Genomic DNA, 19,595 nt, shown 5'->3' with positions numbered 1-19,595 from the left:
ACACACACACACACACACACGGGGGGGGGGGGGAGAATAAAAATAAATCTAAAAGAAAAAAGGTGGAAAACTTCTCATTCCTAATGATGAGCAAGTCAGCTGTGAAAATCTTTTCCCAAAATCTTGAAAATACTGCATTTTTAGAGCTAAGCACACTGATAATTCAAGTTTTAATCCTAAATTGGAAAGTTACTGTTAAAACAAAGGCTCTCCCTGTCTCAGGAAGACATGAACAAACAAGTGTTATGAGATCTAAGTTTCCATTGAGAATTTTGCCTCCATCTTCCAAAGCCAATTCTTGGCCTGCAGCGGGTAGTGTGGAAGGATAAAAGCAAGGAAAGAGGAGAAGTTTCAACCATACCATTTTTCCATGACAAGTTTTTATTTCCATTTCTGAAACTCTAGGATACCAGATCAAACTAAATCCCTACTGAATGTTAAGGACACATGTTACCTCAACCAATGCAGGATACCTGACTAGATCCTAATGGGGACTAGAAGGGGACACCATAAAAAAATACCACTATGTGAAAAGTTTCAATAGAGGCTACCTGTTTCCTGTCATGTTTCATGAGTAGTTATATTACAACTCTACAGGAGAAAGATTTCTAGGACAGATGTAAAACCTTTCAGTGTGAACTGTCACAGTGTATCCAAGTAACTCTCACATGGTAGAACAAAAGAAAGGCAGAAAGTTAAAAGGCAACTTGGCAAAATGTTAGAATAACAGTGATCTAGGTACACAGAAGAAGGGTGTCTTGGGGGTTCTCTAAAGGAACAGAACTGATAGAAAACACACACATACACACACACACACACACACACACACACACACACACACACACACGGGATTAGAACAGCTTACAGGTTATGTGGTCTAGATAGTCCAACAATGCCTGTCTATCAACAGAAAATCCAAGAATCCAGTAGTTTGCAAGGCTGGTTGTCTCAGGTAGTTATCAGTATATACTGAAATCCCCAAGAAGCAGGCTCTAATGCCAGTGAAGGAATGAACTCACTGGCCAGAGCAAGAGTAAGCAGGCAAAAAAAAAAAAGAGCAAACTTCCTTCTTCCATGTCCTTTACAGAGGCTGCCAGCAGAAAGTGTGGCCCAAATTAAAGATGGATCTCTCATCTCAAAAGAAAAAAAAAAGATTAAAAGTGGGTCTTCAAATTATTTGATTAAGGAAAAAAAATCCCTCACAGGTGTACCCAGAGGCTTGGGATTTAGTTAATTCCAGATGTAGTCAAGTTGACAACCAAGAATACTCATCACAGGTACTATTTTGTAAATTTTGTATCTTTCACGACACAAATGGGGTACATAAACGCCTTCGAGTATAAACATGTTTTTAATTCTCCATGCTCCAATTCTCCATTTGAATGGACAAGACAACTTGACCCAAATTGCTTCATTTAAATACTATCCACATCACAATTTATTTGGCAAAGAGGTTATTTCACATGTAAAAACCAAGTCAACCTCTATTCTACATTTGTAAACAAACCCCCAAGTACAAGATAAATTACAACTGAGGCTGTTTGGAAACTATACTTGCTACGTGTTGGATACTTATCTGGATCCTGTATTTTAAAGTATCAAGCGCGTGAGTTTTACACAAGTGCCAGGACTTAAAGGAAGACTTTCCTATCTGTGCTAATACAAATCGAAGACAGATAAAACCTAACCATTTGAGACCATAGTTGTGGATAACCTTGAACTTCTGACCCTTCTACTTTAACCTTCCAAGTGCTAAAATTAAAAGTTTATGCCACCATATACAGTTAACTGATCCATTTTAACTATATCCAGAACTACAAGACAATGAAACTGACCAAGAAGTTTCATTTCCACCTACTCTCACCCTACAATCCTACTTAACAATAAAAAGAAGAGAAATGAGTTAAAAATGTTCTATTCAAACAGGAGCACTTGAACAAAGGAAAATTTGCTACAAACCTACTATGTACTCATCTCTATGAAGAATGAACTTTGTGCCCACGAGGGCCCCAATTTTGTTAGAGAAGTCAAGTACACAGGAAAATAAAGAATAATGGTTAGCTCTGTCTCCTCCTGTGTGGCTCCTGGCTAGGCCAATCCTGATTCATTATTTATTGGCAGGACATTGGAAATCAGTATTTTCAAACTTGGGTGCACACTGGCATTGCCTAGGTAGTTACAAAAAAAAATGTAAGAGCTGGGTCCCTCTACCACCAATGTGATTTGAGTCTGTGCAGTTTGTGCACTTGCATTTTTAAAAGCTCTTCAAGTCAACCGAAAGTGTACAAGGTTTGAGCACCACTGTTCTAAACCAACCTCTACTACCCAAGCATGGGAAAAAAATGCCACTGGTTAAAGCCTCTGTGATGTCTCCCTTCGAGCACAAGATGAAAAGTCTTCACCATGATCTTTCAGCATCTCGACTTCCTACATCTCCCACCAACATACTCCATAGCTCCCCTACCAATGTTCTAGCCACAACTCACCATGGACTTTTGATACAGGCTTTTCCCCAAGTGAAAGGTTCTTCAAACTCACAGACACTAATCCTGGGTACTATTTGGAATTACCAAACTCCAAATCAACTTCCAAGAACCTATTTAAAAGTGTCTGCCTTGCAAAAGCCTTAACTAACTCTAGGTTAAGCCCCACACTGATGGTTACTCTCTCTTGTTCTAACCAAACCTTGAACATAGCACTACTTTCAATTTAGTGCTTGCAACAGCTTACCTTTCTGCTTCTTCTAACATACCATGCACCCCACAAGGACAGGAAGACCATGTGCATTTATCTTCAAATCCTCAGGGCTCAGAAATGGATGAAAACCAAAAATATTCAATAATTGTTTACTAAATAAATGAGTAGTAATATGAGAAAAGACAGGCAAGTCAATGGAAAATCCAAATTGGTTAACTAGGCAAAATACTTCTCTGTGCTTGATGAAAGAGGCTGCTTTCCAGGCAGATACAGAAAGGGAAATACAGAAAGGAAACACTGATATTTTTTCTCAAGTCTCAAAAGGAAAATACCTAGAGAAGCTGATAAAGCAAGGGACAGACACCTACAAATGTGGGAAACTGACTATGCCTTGACCCAGGAAAAGGCTACTCAAGGATGCTGTGGGTCCCTTCAAGGTTTAAAAAAGAATTTTGAAAAATTCATTATGCTTTTTCAGTTGAATAAATCTATTCTGCTTTATTAACTTGTTTCATTTTACATTTCTATGTGTTTCGATATCACTAGGACATAGGCTCTTGAAGAGCAGAATCGCTGCTTTGTCTACTGCTGCACTCCAGGTCTGCACACCACGCATTCAGATATTCAGCATACTTTTACTAAATGGGTGATTGATACATTTACTACAGTTTAAGGTCCTCTAATCCTAATATTCCTTCTGTGGCAGACAAGCAAGAACTAGAAACATCAAGATTAATGTAAGAAACAACCCGGGGGCAGAAAAAGACTAGAATTCCTTCTCCATCTAGGCCATAAAGAGCATGATCATGAAAAACCCATAATAAAGAATGATGAGGCTTGGGGCCAAGTTTTTTGTTTGTAAACATGCTTTTTTCTCAGCTTACTAGCCCACTCCTGTTCTCAGGAGTGTTTCCATTCTGGTTTTTTGTTTTTGTTTTTGTTTTTGTTTTGTTTTGTTTTGGGTTTGGTTTTTCAAGACAAGGTTTCTCTGTGTAGCCCTGGATGCCCTGGAACTCTGCTCCGGTAAACCGGGCTGGCCTCGAACTCACAGAAATCCTATTATCTCTGCCTCCCCAGGACTGGAATTAAAGGCATGAGCCACCATTGCCCAGTGTTTCCCCTGTTTCCCCATTCTTAACACACTGTCCGTTTTTATATTCCTAACCATATGTCCCCAGTCCAGTTCATTGTCTTGGGACACAGAGCAGGTCTTGAAAAAACTTCAGCAGGTGCCCTAGGACTCAGATCTATACCTCTAACACTTCTACCTCCCTACCAGTCTGCATAAACCCAATCCTGCCTGTCCAACCAGTCCCACTCAATGTCCTCATATAACTTCTCCTTTTTTTTTTTTTGAGCTCCCACGGCCCCTGTCTTATGATACTTTCCACAAGCTATACTGTAACAGAACAATGATCTATATACAGGTGTTTATATCTTGTATCTTCTTTACCCTATGAATTCTGGAAAACAAGTTTAGGATCCTCCCACCCAACATAAATGCCTTGCAGAATATCACCAGAAATTCCTGCTGGGGGGGAAAAGGAGGGAAATTGAATAAAAAGTAACATTAAACCTTTAACTAGAAAGCTTACCAATGATTTCCCCCTGAATCTTTATAATATCCAACACACACCATGACTGCAATGCCAGGCACTGCTCCCAGGCTCTTCATATAAATTAACTAACATAATCTTCAAGTCCACCATAGGACATATATATTACTTCCACTTTAGATGGGAAAACTGAAGCAAAGGTTCACACACAGGAAGTAAGAAGCAGAGCTTAAAAGCCAAGGTTATGGCTATAGACTCCATACCCTTAACCGCCATTCAGTAGTCTTTCTGACTATGGAGCAGCTATCCTATCCATAAAGTCTATCACAGTGTTCTAAAACTCCCAAGACACAAGAAAAAAACCAAGTTGAATGGTGGTGGCGCACGCCTTTAATCCCAGCACTCAGGAGGCAAAGGCAGGCAGATCTCTGTGAGTTCGAGGCCAGCCTGGGCTACAGAGTGAGTTCAAGGAAAGGTGCAAAGCTACACAGAAAAACCCTATCTCCAAAAGAAAAAAGAAAAAAGAAAAAAAGAAACTCCTAAGATACTAGAGATTGAAAGATATAGAATTATAGCAAGGGGCTATCTTTATCATGTTAGGAAAGGCAAAGTTTCAGAAGGAAAGGCAAAGTTTCAGAAGGTAACACTACAAAAAGAAAGGAGTGGAAGGTTCTGCAGCACAACACTGAATCCAGTAAGAGGTAACCCTGGACTTAGCTTTAGTCAAGGCAGGGCTCACATTCCACATGTCACAGTGGACACCAAGACCCTACAGCACAGAAAAGGGTAGCACACTGCAGTACCTAAAAATGGGAGGGTTCGAAAGTTAAATCATTGGGTGCCCTGGTTTCTCGAAGAGAAGACAGAGTGAAAACCTATAAAAATAGCTCCTAGTCTCAGTGATAACATCTTCAACATTTTATTTTAAAGAGTATTTTTAACTACTTACCCCAGTCAAGATGGCTATCATCAAGAAATCTGACAAATGCTGGAGGGTATAGAGAAAGAAGAATCTTTATACACTGCTGGTGGGAGTGCAAATTAATACAGCCAGTATGGAAATCAGCAGTTTCTCAAACAATTAAAAATAGAACTATAATATGATCCAGCTATACCACTCCTAAACATTTACCCAAAGGAGTCCATAACCTACCACAGAGACATTTGTACATCCATGTTTATTGCTGCTGTGTTCACAACAGCAAGGAAATGGAACCAGCCTAAATGTCTATCAACAGATGAATGAATAATGAAAATATGGTACATATATACACAATAAACTACTCATCTGTAAAGAAAAATGAAATCATGAAACTTGCAGGAAAATTGATAGATCTGGAAAGTATAATATTTAGTGAGGCGATCTGAATTGAGAAACACAAAAATGCATGCTGCTATGGGATATCGTTTTGTACGCCGTGAATATATGCTGTTCCCATTGGTTAGTAAATAAAGCTGTTTTGGCCTATGGCAAGAAAGCTTACAGCCAGGTGGGAAATCCAAGTAGAGATTCAGAGAGAAGAAGGGCCGGGTGAGGGAGACACCAACTGCTGCTTAAGGAGCAACAAGAGGCCAGCAGACCTGCAATGCCACGGCCACATGGTAACTTATAGATGAACAGAAATGGGTTAAGTTATAAGAGCTAGCTAGCAAGAAGCTTAAGCCATAGGCCATCCAGTTTGTAATTAATATAAGCCTCTGAATAATTATTTTATTTTTATAAGCAGCTGCAGGCAGGACAGGAGAAACACGGGATCGTGGGGCCAGATGGGACCAGAGAAACTTCTAGCTACATTTGGCACCCAACGTGGAGCAAGAATTTCTACCCAAAACTTGTGAAAGTTTAAAAAAAAAAAGATTCTAAAACAGAGCTAAAAACAACTTCCTAGTTATGTCTCTCAGGCAAGCCATAATACAGAGATGTCGTGGCATGCCGGCTTGACAGCATGGTGGATTCCTGCTGCGGAACACAGAGGCATCTCCAAGCCGAACAGCGCACTGCATGGTGGATTTAGCTTTTGCTAATTTAAAAAAAAAAAAATGGTTTCTGGGCGACACGCTGCTTGATGGAAGCATAGACCCACTGCCCCGAGCTGTTGATAAAGATACCTCCACCATGTTGGGAAGCTGAGATGGGTGGAGTCAGCAGCCAAAACCCCTGCTTCAGTCCTAACCACACTGCAGTTTAAAACAATGATCAAAAAAAGGATTATAGATACATAAAAGACAGATTCAGATGGAATAAACCTCTAAATTATTTAAAATATATGTAAAAGGTATGTAGGCTTGAGAGAGAAAAGAAAAAAGATATAGACAGTCATAAAAATAAAATATAATCTTAAAAAAATACATATAAAAAAGCCATATAAAGATGGATATTACACAGTGTCTGGATTATGTTGTCTTTAGGATTTTTGACTGTAAAAAGACATTTGATTGTAAAGCCTGCAAAGTTAAACCAATATATATATATATATATATATATATATATATATATATATATATATATTAAAGGTATCTTGACTTCAAAACTTGGATCTAAGGTTATGTTGCTTTGGAAAGGAGACTCTGTTTTTGTTTCCACAGAAAGCAAGAAGCTATCGATTTGTTCCAGGTTAAGATGGATCAGATTTGATCAAGAGAGACCTCCTAAACCTTAACAGATGGTACCTATCAACAAAGGTTATAGCCAGTCTTCCCAGGACTTAACCATTATCTCAAATTTTCTTAGGATCCCCATAAGACTACCAGCGCCCCCTATCAGCAGGAAGTAGTATGAAAAGCTACATCCAAATTCCCAAAAATAGTTTATAAATGTTTATTTTTATTTAAAGAGAGTTGATTATAAATGCAATCTCTCTCTAAAGAAAAAAAAGGAGATGTAGATATGATAGGATAAAAGGGTAAATTACTGAATCTACTTTTTTTTTTTTTTTTTTTTTTGGTTTTTTGAGACAGAGTTTCTCTGTAGCTTTGGAGCCTATCCTGGATCTCACTCTGTAGACCAGGCTGGTCTCAAACTCACAGAGTTTGGCCTGCCTCTGCCTCCTGAGTGCTGGGATTAAAGGCATGAGCCACCACTGCCCAGCTTAAATCCACTTTTAAAGAGAAACAACTTGTTTAAAAATGTTTTACATTGCTATGAATTTTGGTTTATTAATACAAATTTAAAGTTAATTTTGTTATAATAAATATATGTATTTCTACTCTTGTTTAAGGTATTATGTTTATGCAACTCATTTAAATTGCAATGTATAATTAAGAAATACAGCTTAATAATTAAATCTTCTATGATAGTCAAATTTACAGTCATGTTAGTTATGTTTTTTAGATATACAAAGATGTATTTCAATTAGGTAGGTAATGTCCAAACACTTCAAAGACCTACAGAATATGGCATCTAAAATGTTCTAAAAACTTAAGACTTTTCCAGACAATAAGACACATCTGCTCCTGGCAGCACCAATTACTTCAAAGAAGTTGATGGGCATCAAAGAAACTCATGGAGTTTGCTTTCTTTGTGGCAAAAGTTAGCCACAGGGCAAAAAAATGCCCTTGCCTGGACTACTTGACAAGATGTTATATAAAGTGGACATGCTGAACCCATAGGAGAATGACCACTGAACTCTGCTAAAACAAGGCAAGATTGTCCTTCAAGTTCCTGCTTTGCAGAGGAGACTGCCAGACATTCTGCAGGACACAGGGAAAAGCAACTGAGAAACTCTAGGCCTATAGGCTGAAGATGGATGCCCCAACATCGCAGAGGAACTTTGGATGACTGTCCAGGCAGCTGTCTCTGTCATTATAGATTTTTGGAAGTTGCTCACAATGAACTTCCTGTTTCCTTAGGTAATAATATATCCCTCTGGGGTCTTTGATGGAGTTGAAGATTAGATAGTTATAATTATAGCTTTCCTTAGTCATGATACAAAATAAATTAGATATAAAACTTTATAGACTCACAAAATAGGATAGATGATAGAATATTTTCTAATTTTGCCAAATATAGACTAAATATTATAACTAGTTCTTGCTTGATAATTGCTTTGCTATATATAATTGTACTATGTTAAACTGCTTTGCTATATATAATTTTACTATGTTAAAGTTAAAACCTTCCTTTTTGATCTGACAAAAAAGAAGTGCTGTGGGATATCTTTCTGTACACTGTGAATATATGCTGTTCCCATTGGTTAGTAAATAAAGCTGTTTTGGCCTATGGCAAGAAAGCTTACAGCCAGGTGGGAAATCCAAGTAGAGATACAAAGAGAAGAAAGGTGGGATGAAGGAGACACCGGCCACTGCCAAAGGAGCAGCAAGATGCCAGCAGATCTGTAACGCCACAGCCACGTGGCAACTTATAGATTAATAAAAATGGGTTAAGTTATAAGAGCTAGCTAGCAAGAAGTTTGAGCTATAGGCCATTCCATTCATAATTAATATAAGCCTCTGAATGATTACTTTATAAGCAGCTGTAGTACTGTGGGGGCCAGATGGGACTGGAGAAACTTCTGGCTACAGCATGCTGTCTCTCATATGTAGATCCTAGCCTATAATGTGTGTATACATACACACACACACACACACACACACACACACACACACACACGTAAACAGGTGTACATGTAGATAAAGTCTAGGAAAATCTAAGGAGACCAAGGAAGAGTACTATTAGGTGGTAAGGAAAGGCGGGAGCAAAAGGACACATGGTACATGAAAGAGGAAAATAATTGGGGTGTATCTCTCAGGGCAAGTGGGGAGATGAAGAAAGGAGAATCACATTTGTTTAAAAATCAGAATGGTATCTAATACATATTCTAATTAAATTTTTTAATGTAAATATTATATAGTTTATAGATTTATTCATTTCAAAGCACTCCTTTCTCCCACAATCTTTCTTTTTAATCAATTTATTTTATGAGTATGGGTGTTCAGCCTGCATTTATGTCTGTGCACTAAATGCACATCTGGTGCCAACACAGGCCAGAAAATAGTGTCAGATCTGCTGGGTCTGGAGTTACAGATGATTGTGAGCTACATAGGAGCTGAGACTAGAACCCAAGTCCTCAGGAAGAGCATCAAGTGTTTTTAACTGTTAAACCATCTCTCCAGCCCCAATTCCCTCAATTTTTTTTTTTATTTCCTATGTGAGTTTTCAGGACCCTAACCTGTGGAGATTAAGGAGGTAGTCCTACACCATAAAAAGAGAATTAAGAACCGCCACAAACCAGTTCTACAGACTCACAAAATCCTAACACAACTAGGACCCCATTTCATTATTCATAAGACAGTAAGGTTAGACCACATGTCCTCAGAAGTACATTCCAACTCTTCCACATGCTGAAAACTGAGAAAGCACTTTCTTTACTTTCTGAGAAATCTAGTTCTAATGCCAATATTTGCAATATCTGATCCTCTTAAATCACAAGTTAGAAATAACTGCCATAACCACACTAATGATGGCAGCAACAAAGCTCAGTTCAAAGGGGAACACACAGGCATGAATATCCAGGGAAGAACCCTGCTGGCATGAAACTCTGCAAATAGATAGAGAGCAGTAAGAGTGGAGAGAGTTAAGTATTATGGGTAAATCAGAAGACTGACATCTATGTACAGCTTATATAATCAGTCAATAGCACCATCTTAACACGGGAACATACTTAAAGCAAGAAAAATTACAAATGTTTTAAGCATGGGATCTTTCAATTCTATCAATGGACTTCCCAATTCAAGACCTCATAGTGAGCTAGGGACATAGCTCAGTTGGGTTCAATCCCCAGCACTGCATGAAAGCAAGCATGTTTGCATATGCCTGTAATTTCAGCACTCAGAAAATAGAAGAGGGGTTCAAAATTCAAGGTCATACTCTGCACAACTGGGTAAGTATGAGGCTAATATGGGACTTTGCCAAAAAGTGGAAAGGAGAGGGAGAGAACTCCAATACATGCACAGATACCTAGAATTTCAATCCTTTTGGAAAAAAAGTTACACAAAAGCCAGCCAGACATAGTGGTGCACACTTGATATAGATCCGAGAGAGAATGGCAGGGATATATAAGGAGACTGTCTTTTAAAAATGCAAATAAACAACAACAAAAAAAAACTGTAGCAGCTTATTTCAAAATGACAAGTACCCAAATCAGTACTACTCAGGTATTCATGTCACTGTCAGTTAAACAGAAAACACATCATAACCCATTGGGCCTCAAGAGTATAAGACCCGTCACTCAAAAGAATTAACACATGGGAAAAGTGACTGGATATAGCATTAACTGGTGCCATACCACAACAGACAGTGCTATGTTATAGAGCTCTTTATGCACAGCTCTACCCATGCTCTTGAAGGATCCTTCTGACCAGCATTCTAAGCCTAAAAACCACACAGGACAAGCCCTTGCTGTCTCTTTCTATGAGAATTATTACCCAAATGACCAACAATTTCCCACTTGTGAACTAAAATCTAGAAAATATGTTTAATAAAGCTGTTGTTTGATTAGACCCATTCATTATGACTAGACAGCATTTTTAAAAGATGATTTGATAGGTGGATCTTCAGTCAAATTTGACTTCTATACAATCAAACTTCTATCCACTTGCCAATCACAAAATAATCTGCAACTCTGCTGGGGATACTGATCAATATACTAAAATCAATGTTATCCTTAGGTTTCCAAAGTTTAAAATTTGAAGTACAAGCACACAGGGCAGGGAGAGGTATATATATTTTTGAATGGTAAAAAGAAATTTCTTTTACCAAATTACTTTTTAAAACATGCTGCAAAGGGGACAGAGAAAAACAGTCTTTCAAAGGAGACTTGGGGAATATGATCAAAAATGGTTTCCTTTACAAACTGCTTATACTTAGCTTATAAATAGACCAGAAATAGAAACCCTATGACCTAACGAGATGGAAACCATCATCACCAGCACTATTTCTACTGAGAACTGGAGAACTACAGTACTACATTTAAAACACTGCTTGCCTTAAATCTTATTAAGAAAACACATCAGAAGCCATGCTGAAGGGGCGCATGCATAGTAGTGACAGGCAGAAAGGTTAAAAGGTTTTGCTGGCAAATCTACTAGCCACCTTGTTGTTTCTCAAGCCTCATGAAACACATCCTATTTTCTATACTTTCAAATCAACTTTCACATAAAAACAGAAAATATAAATGGGTAAATTATGTCAATTTTAATTATATAACTTGCTTACCCTCATTAAGGATAGTCTTATCTCTTATTTGCCTTTCCAGCAAAAAGAAAAGTGCATGTATTTTTGCTACAATGGTGTGTGTGTGTGTGTGTGTGTGTGTGTCCCCAGAGACAAAGTGTGTAAAGCTGTGCTATTCTGTATCAGTGGTATTAGCCACTTAAAATTTCAATTAATATTAAATAAAATCACCAGGAGGTGGTGGTACACACCTTTAATCCCAGCACTTGGGAAGCAGAGGCAAGAGAATCTCAGTGAGTTCAAGGCCAGCCTGGTCTACAGAGCAAGTTCCAGGACAGCCAGGACTGTTACACAGAGAAACCTTGTCTCAAAAAAAACCAAATGAATGAATGAATGAATGAATGAATGAATGATTCTCTTCAGCCACATTTGAGGAATTTAAAAGTACACATGGCTAATAACTCATTTGGTATTTTCATCATAGCACAAAGATCTACTGGGCAATGCTGTTTTAGAATAATTTCTCAAATGTCAATCTTCATAAAAATCTGCAATAAACTTCTGGTTCTCCAATACCTATTTCACTAGTCTGACATTTCTAACAAGCTTCATAGCAGTGAAGTAGCTCAACATTGGCACAACTGCTCTCTACCAGTAAAGGGCTAGTTTTCATTTTTATTCTTTCCCAATTAACCATAGGCTAATACTTCTATAAAATATAAAAAAAAAAAAATGGACGGGGGAGGGGGGCGGGGGGGGAGGAACCACATCAAGCAGAACAATATAAGTTAATACTTTTATTATTAGATTTAAGAGGTAAAAATGTATTTTCTAAGGAACTACATAAAAGTGTCTATATGATTATTATAAGTACTGTACACAACTCAACAAAAAGACCTAACAGTTCAGGCCTGCACAAATCTAGGACCTATTTTATATTTTTACAATCATCTTTCTGAAGTTTGCCATTAATTTTTCATAACCTCTGTAAGTTCTTCAATGTATTTTTACAATTCAAGGCAAAACAGTAGAACACCCTTAAATCCTTAACATGGTATCTTACCAAACTTGCTTTTAAAGGCAATCTAGAGATGGCAGGGTCAGGATGTGGACTGTTCCCATAGACCACTTGTGTAGAAAAGTTGAGCCCCAGATGGTGGCATTGTTTTGGGAGGAGAAGGCACCTTTAGGGAGTGGAAACTAGTTGGGAGTTGGCAGGCTGCTGTCTTGTGGGCCTACTGGGTTCTCCAGAAAGATGTCTCTCTGCTTTCTAACTAACACCAACATAAATCACCTCTCACATGCCTGCTGACACAACCACAACCTGGCCACCAAGCTTGGTCAACATGCCTTCCCCTAGGTGTGAGCCAGAATCAACCCCCCTCCCTTATTTCTGTCAGGTTTTCTGTCACAGCAACATCAACGGAACCAACAGATGTCATCATTTACAATGTGAGCTAATTCTGTCATGTGACCAGCAAAGATGACAGCCTAATGCTTTCATGGAATTTAACAGTTGAATTTGAACTACTAACATTGCAAGAACTGTTAAGCCAAACTACACAACAAGCAATAATAAAGTGTCTATTAAATTATGTAAAATTTCTTCCAGTAAACAAAACCTATAATCTGGACTTAGCTTATTAGGCATTATCTTTCAAAGGACTTCTGAGAACACTGACTCTATTTTCTTGAACTCAAAGCAAACAGTCCAGGCACACTTATTCACTATGGTCACCCAGAAAGGAACGAGCCCTTAGAGCAGTGGTTCTCAGCCTCCCTAATGCTGCAACCCTTTAACACAGTTCCTCATGTTGTGGTGACCCCCAAGCATAAAATTATTTTTGTTGCTACCTTATAACTAATTTTGATACTGTTATGAATAGTAATGTAAATATCAGTGATTTTCAATGGTCTTATGTGACCCCTGTGAAAGGACCCTTCGAACCCAAGAGGGGTTGTAACCCACAGATTGAGAACCACTGCCTTACAGGAATCAGTGACCTTTACCAAACCATCTAATCTACATATCAAGAAAAATAAACTGATTCTTCTCTTGTGTTCCAGTCCAATAAATTTATTCTATAAAAAGAAAATCCATGAAAATCCCAAGTTCAATGACTTGCCAGAGGTACTCTTCTGAGTCTCTTACTGCTCTAGACTTGTTTTATCAATTTGTTTTTAAGTAAATCACACAGTAAGACCCAAGAACCTTAAAAATAAGACACTTTTCTACAGTTAATAGCTGGTTTTACGGACTCTGATATACATGCATGATCAACTAGACACATTTTCAGAGAACTCCACTTAATGTTCATACAAGTTGTGCAACACTACATAGAAGTCTTGAAAAAGAGTATTTTGTTTAATTATAACAAGAACCTGTTTGGCTTGTTTCTTCCTTAAGTGCACGTGTATAAAGACAAGTGCCTTAGCTGTTTACTTTGGGTTCAGGAAAAAGAAAATCCGCATATATAGACTGAAGCGTTAACAAAATGACTTAAGAGCTGGGCAGTGGTGGCGCACGCCTTTAATCCCAGCACTCGGAGGCACAGGCAGGCAGACCTCTGTGAGTTCGAGGCCGGCCTGGACTACAGAGAGAATTCCAGGAAAAGCACAAAGCTACACAGAGAAACCTTGTCTCAAAAAACCAAAACAAAACCAAAAAAAAAAAAAACAAAATGACTTAAGGAATAAAGAAAAGGACAAGAGTAAGAAAGTGTCGTGCGCTTTTTCCACAACCATCCTGCTAACCTTACTGTCTGTAGAGGCGGATGGCAGACACCGAGAAGTCCAGACCCTCTAAGGCTGTCTTACAACTGCCCCCTTACTCCCACAACCTTAGACCCTAGGAAGGGGAACGGGCATGGAAATCTTCCAGAAGAGCACAGAGAAAAACAAGTGTAGGGATGACCTCTGGGAATGCTGTAGAAGTACCTCCCCAGTCCAAATGGTGGAGGCCACGGCTACACATGCCAGACAATTATTTTGCAATGACTTAAATCAATGAGTCTTAATTTAACTTTTGGTATGTGGGTAGAAAAAGTGGGGGGATAATATGAGAACCACAAATGACAATAGATCTCCATACTATTCTTTGGCCTTCAACAACAAACCAATGACTAATGAAAAAGTTACTACCAAACTAGAAAGGCCTTTTCTCCACCTGAAGCCAGGTGGAGAAACATAAACAATCTTGGGATTCAAAAAATTTATGTTTCCAGCTAGGCATGGTAGTGTGTATCTTTAATCCCAGCGATTGGGAGGCAGAGGCAGATCTCTATAAGTCTGAGTCTAGCCTGGTCTACATAGTGAGTTCCAGGCCAGCCAGGGTTACATAGTGAGACCCTATCTCAAAAATAAATACATAAAAATAAAAGGAAAACCAAACAAACATGTACACACACACACACACACACACACACACACACACACTTCCAAAAACAAAACAAAAACATGGTCACATAGCATACAAAAAAATCCAAAATATATTTAAATTTAACTGTTTGATAAAAAATTTAGATTTTTTAGATGGATGAATACTCCTTATAAAAAACTTTAAAGAACACAAGAAAAGGAAATAACCTTCCTGATTATTTATAAAATTCAAGTACATATTCATCACTTTCCATTTATGTTTGGAAATGCACCCTGAAAAGATTCTAATATTCTACTTCCTAACGCTCCCACAATTTTCAAATATCGTCTTAAGTTCTAAAGTAACGGATAACAGCACTGTGTAATTCTGCTGAAAGACCAGGGCTTTTTCCTCGTTAAAACACTTTAAGTCAGGAGCTGGAGAGATCGCTCAGCTGTTAAGAGTACTTGTAACTCTTGGGACAGGACCTGGATTCAATTCCCAAAGGACCTACAGGTAGCCCAAAACGATCTGTAACTCCCAGGTACTCACATGGTACACACTCATACACATAAAGATTTAAAGAAATTTAAGACATTCATGATTACAGAGGGGAAAAAAAAGTTCAGAGTTTTAAAAACTTCCAAAAGTAGATTAAATCATGTCACACATGCCTTACATATTCTAAAGTTCCCAGGACAGAGTAGGAACAGTAAAGGACATAAAGAATACTGAGGACACACAGACTTTACCACAAGCTATAGAAACTGACCAACATAGGTACTACAGACAAAATATTTTTCTCTGGATTTTATCCAAACAATTTAGTTCAGGACGGGAACAGCAATGGGTATTTTAAAATAACTCTATTTTACTACCTTCAGGACTTTTATGGAAGTAGCAGAATTTCTCATGAGGGTATCAACGCCTCCACAACACAAACGAAAGGAAAGAACGTTCTGGCACGGAAAAGTGACTGCATTCTCCCTCTGCACGTCATGATTACTGTGCACCAGACTATTCTTAAACTCCTAAGTGTATTACAGGGAAGGAGGGCAACTGGGTCTTCACTGTGTCCCTCTCATCCCCCTTCAGTGATAAATTTTTGAAACGGAGAAGTAAAACTGGATGTACATTTAGAAAAAGTATATTCGTTGACCTAGCACCACATGACTAAAACAAGAGGATACATTCAAGCTTCTAAAGCAATCTTTGGAGTTGCTTTGGATCTAAAGGATCTGGGTTCAAATTCTGCCTCTATCCTTCCCTAGTTTAATGGCCTTGAACATGTTACTTCATTCTGCTGAGCTGCAGCCCAGCTTCATGAAGTGGCTATAGAGAAAGGGACCCCAGCATCCACTAGTATTCAATCAGTCAGTGCTGGTTCTCTGTTGCTTGTCTCACAACTATGCCACATTTCACTGCAATAAATGATCTTTAAGGAGCAGATACCTTAGCCCTAGCTATTACCCTATGTATTTCGGAGTTTGTGGTATTATAATCTGGCAAAGAAGAATGCAGGCAACCCCAAGAAATCCACTGTAGCTTTTTATTTGAACTAAATCACAGCTCTTAGGAGGGATGGAGGTAGAAGAAACTCACTAAATATTTATTAAGAACAAAACTATAAGCAGGCTTTGCAAAAAGCAATGCAACCCTTGGGGAAAGTGGAATAAAGAAAGCAATTTCTTCAGGGGATGTGAGTATCATCACTGTCCTGTACTAAAGGTATTTTTGCAGAGAGACTCTGAATCCTCTAACCTGTTCAAAGGGCACATGTGAGACCCACTGGTCCTTACCAACAGACTACCCATGAAAGTTGGAGAGCACAGGCAATGGCAGAAGGAAGTCTGAGTTTACAAAGCCTCGTGGTTTAACACAAGAGAGCATAACCTCAAGCTAGGCTTGGGATTAAGCCATGCTTCCAAGAAAACCAAAAATGTTTTTGAAATTTAAATAAACCAAAGAAATCTCCAAGATACAGTGGCCTCAGGGCATATTGTTTCTGATAAATCTTCTGCAATATCTAGCTGGCAAAATCATAAACTGGATGTAGTTCCTAAAGAGATATAATCCTGCTACATATTCTCTTTGCTATTTGAGACAATTATAAGGAAAGTATACCAATAAATACCAAAAAACCTCTAGTGGATCTTCCTGAAATGGAAGGCCTAACTGTGGTTCTCTCACTCCACTTGTAACTGGTTTTTCAACCCCTAGCCTGAAGTTATATATTGAGGAGGGACTCCTACTATGCTACTATAAAAATAATTATAAAGATATTTGAAAGTTGGGATAAAATCATATCCAGTTTACAGTGCTATAACGAAGAAGCTAAGTGGAAAAATAAAAACTATGACTCCAGAGAAACTGCAACATCACAGACGCACAAAAGTAACTTCACTACACCGAGACAAACTACACGCACCAGAAACAGCACCTCAAACTACTTAACCATTAAGTGGAGATTCCAAAGCAACAGGGTGAGGGGAGGGATGTATGCAAGTTAGTAGCTTTCTGTGTGTGTTTGTGTATGTGTGCCTGTGCAAATGGAGGCCAAAAGCCAATGTTTCTTCCTCAATCTCACCACCTTATTTTTCGAGACAAAGTCTCTCTGGATCTTACCAGTTCAGCTAGGCTGGCCAGCAAGGCCCAGAGATTACGGCCGCTAGCCACCATGCCTAACTTTTTAATGTGGATGCTGGAGATTCAAACTTAGGTCCTAATGATAGCATCCACTCATCAAGAAAAGTTTCAATATAGAAAGACTAATAACCCATCTATGAAGGAACTCCAAATTAAGTCATACCACTCCACATTTTCCCAGGCCTTTGTGAAACCACCTGCTCTGGTTGGCATAAATCACTGCTACATGACAACTCATGCCTAATCATTTTATCATACACAGATCTGAAATCTTTCTGTTGCCAGAGAACCACAAAGTTCACAAAAACTCTCTCGGAGATTGCCAACCTGATCTTCCAACTTGGCTTCCAGCTAAACTACTGTGCCACGCACAGCCAATCGGACAGACCCACTCACCCCATCACAGTAAGCTGAGCATTCAAAGCTCTGGGAGAACAGAGTGGTATCTGTCCAGACTTTTCCAAAAGCACCATAAGCAGATCCCCATGAAGTATGCCAATATGGGGGCCTACTGGCATGATTTTCTTATATACCATTTGGGAAATAATCAAATCCTAGGCAAAATATTTCAAACACTCTGAAAACTTGTCAATATTTAAAATATCTATTTTCTCTGTTCCCGAATCTGTTACAGCAGAAATGAACAGTTTTTTAAGGGGTGGAGAATAAGGAACACACAGCCCTAGAGAAAGATGCTCAGAGATGCCAGGGATTCACTAGAAACCTTGGCCAGATTACTAATGGTCTATAAAGCCTAATTTGGAGAACACGGGCCTACGAGCTCAAAATTGAATTATACTGCCTTATTAGATCCCACACTCGTGAAACCACAGTCATATTAGTCATAACTGAAACTAGGAATACTCTATGTACACAAATATAAAGTGCCTGCTTATGCATTTTTAATTGGATCAAATAAAACTGAAGCTGCAAACAAACTCACATTTCAATTATCTCTCACTAGTGAGGGGATTTCCTAATAACCTCGTTTTAAAACCCAAGGTGCTGCCAACCCCTCTGCACATCTGACAGGCATAGTCCTCAGAAATTTTAGGAAGGACACTCTCCGTTACTTCTCAACAGAGAAGAAAAATAAATACCTGAAGGGGACAGATTCTTCCCCCCCCCCTCCTTTTTCTTTGCAAGCTCTAACATGCAATCTAATAACGCACCAAACTTGGCAGCGGGGTGGCTTGGAGTCTTCAGGGCTCCAATTTTCGGGGCGAGTGCGCGCTAGTGCGTGAGGAGCCGGCGGGAGGGGCGCGCGACCCGGGGACGCGCTGGGGCCCCGCCCCCTCCCGGAGCAGCAGCCTGGCACCGGCCCACCCTCCTTCACCCCTGCAAACAGACGCAGGACGCGGAACGGAGCAACTTCTCCGCGGGGGCGGCAGCGGCTGGCGGGCGCGGGGGCGGCCCTCACGCGCCGCGGGCCGCTGGGGTCCCCCGGGAAGCCTTGGCAGGCCCCGCCCCACCGCAAAGGCCCGCGCTCGGGGTCAGCAGCGGGACCCCGAACCTGGGCGCGCGGCCCGCAGCGGCGCTCTCCCAAGGACGGAGGGCGGCGGAGCGCGCGGCAGCCGGGCAGGGCGGACGCCAAGCCCCTCGCCTCAGGCCTCAGGGCCCTCGGCCTGGCCGCGCGCCCGCCGGCCGCGCTCGGACCCCTGCCCGGCCGGGCCTCGCGCCGCCGCGGCCCCTCAGCCCCGGTCCATTCATAGGGCAGCCCCATCCCTGCCAGCGGGGCGGAGACAGGGTCCCCGTGGGCAAGACCAGCCCGGCGGGGCCAGGCAGGAAAATAAAAAGTTAAGAGAAGAACTTACCTAAAATGGCTCCTGCAGCAGCCAAAATACAAACAGCTATTATTTGGTGAAGTTTAGCTCAGACACCCTGCAAGGACACCCTAACCCAGCTCGGGCCCGCCTTCCCCGCCGCGCCATTGGGCTTTGCTGGCCCAAAACACAGAGTCATTGGTCATCTGGGCTGCCGCTCAGACTGAAGCCCGTTTCAAGCTTGCTTGCAGGAGCGAGTGATGGGCTCGCTCCATTGTGCTCGTATTTGCATGGATGTGATCGCGGCGCTGATTGGCCGGGGCCGGGGCCGCCCCGCCTCCCAGCCTGGCTCTCCCCGCCTTGCAGACAGCGCCGCTCGCGGCCCCGCCCCCCGGAACGAAGCG

At 40.3% G+C, this 19,595-nt stretch overlaps 1 protein-coding gene across 3 annotated transcripts in view; it reads right to left on the bottom strand.

The window, feature by feature from the left end:
• Chd6 (chromodomain helicase DNA binding protein 6) overlaps window positions 1-19,392 on the bottom strand; it is a 186,617-nt gene extending 167,225 nt beyond the window's left edge. For 2 of the 3 annotated variants that reach the window (XM_006971044.4, XM_076571225.1), the window contains exon 1: window positions 19,243-19,392. The gene's annotated coding sequence lies outside the window, so the exon portion shown is untranslated. The remainder of the gene's footprint in view (window positions 1-19,242) is intronic. The other variant, XM_042276720.2, reaches the window with a different exon arrangement.
• Between the last annotated feature and the right edge of the window lie 203 nt (window positions 19,393-19,595).

Source organism: Peromyscus maniculatus, chromosome 4, assembly GCF_049852395.1.
Source record: "Peromyscus maniculatus bairdii isolate BWxNUB_F1_BW_parent chromosome 4, HU_Pman_BW_mat_3.1, whole genome shotgun sequence".
NCBI lineage: Eukaryota > Metazoa > Chordata > Mammalia > Rodentia > Cricetidae > Peromyscus > Peromyscus maniculatus.
This window is presented reverse-complemented; position numbering and strand designations above follow the sequence as displayed.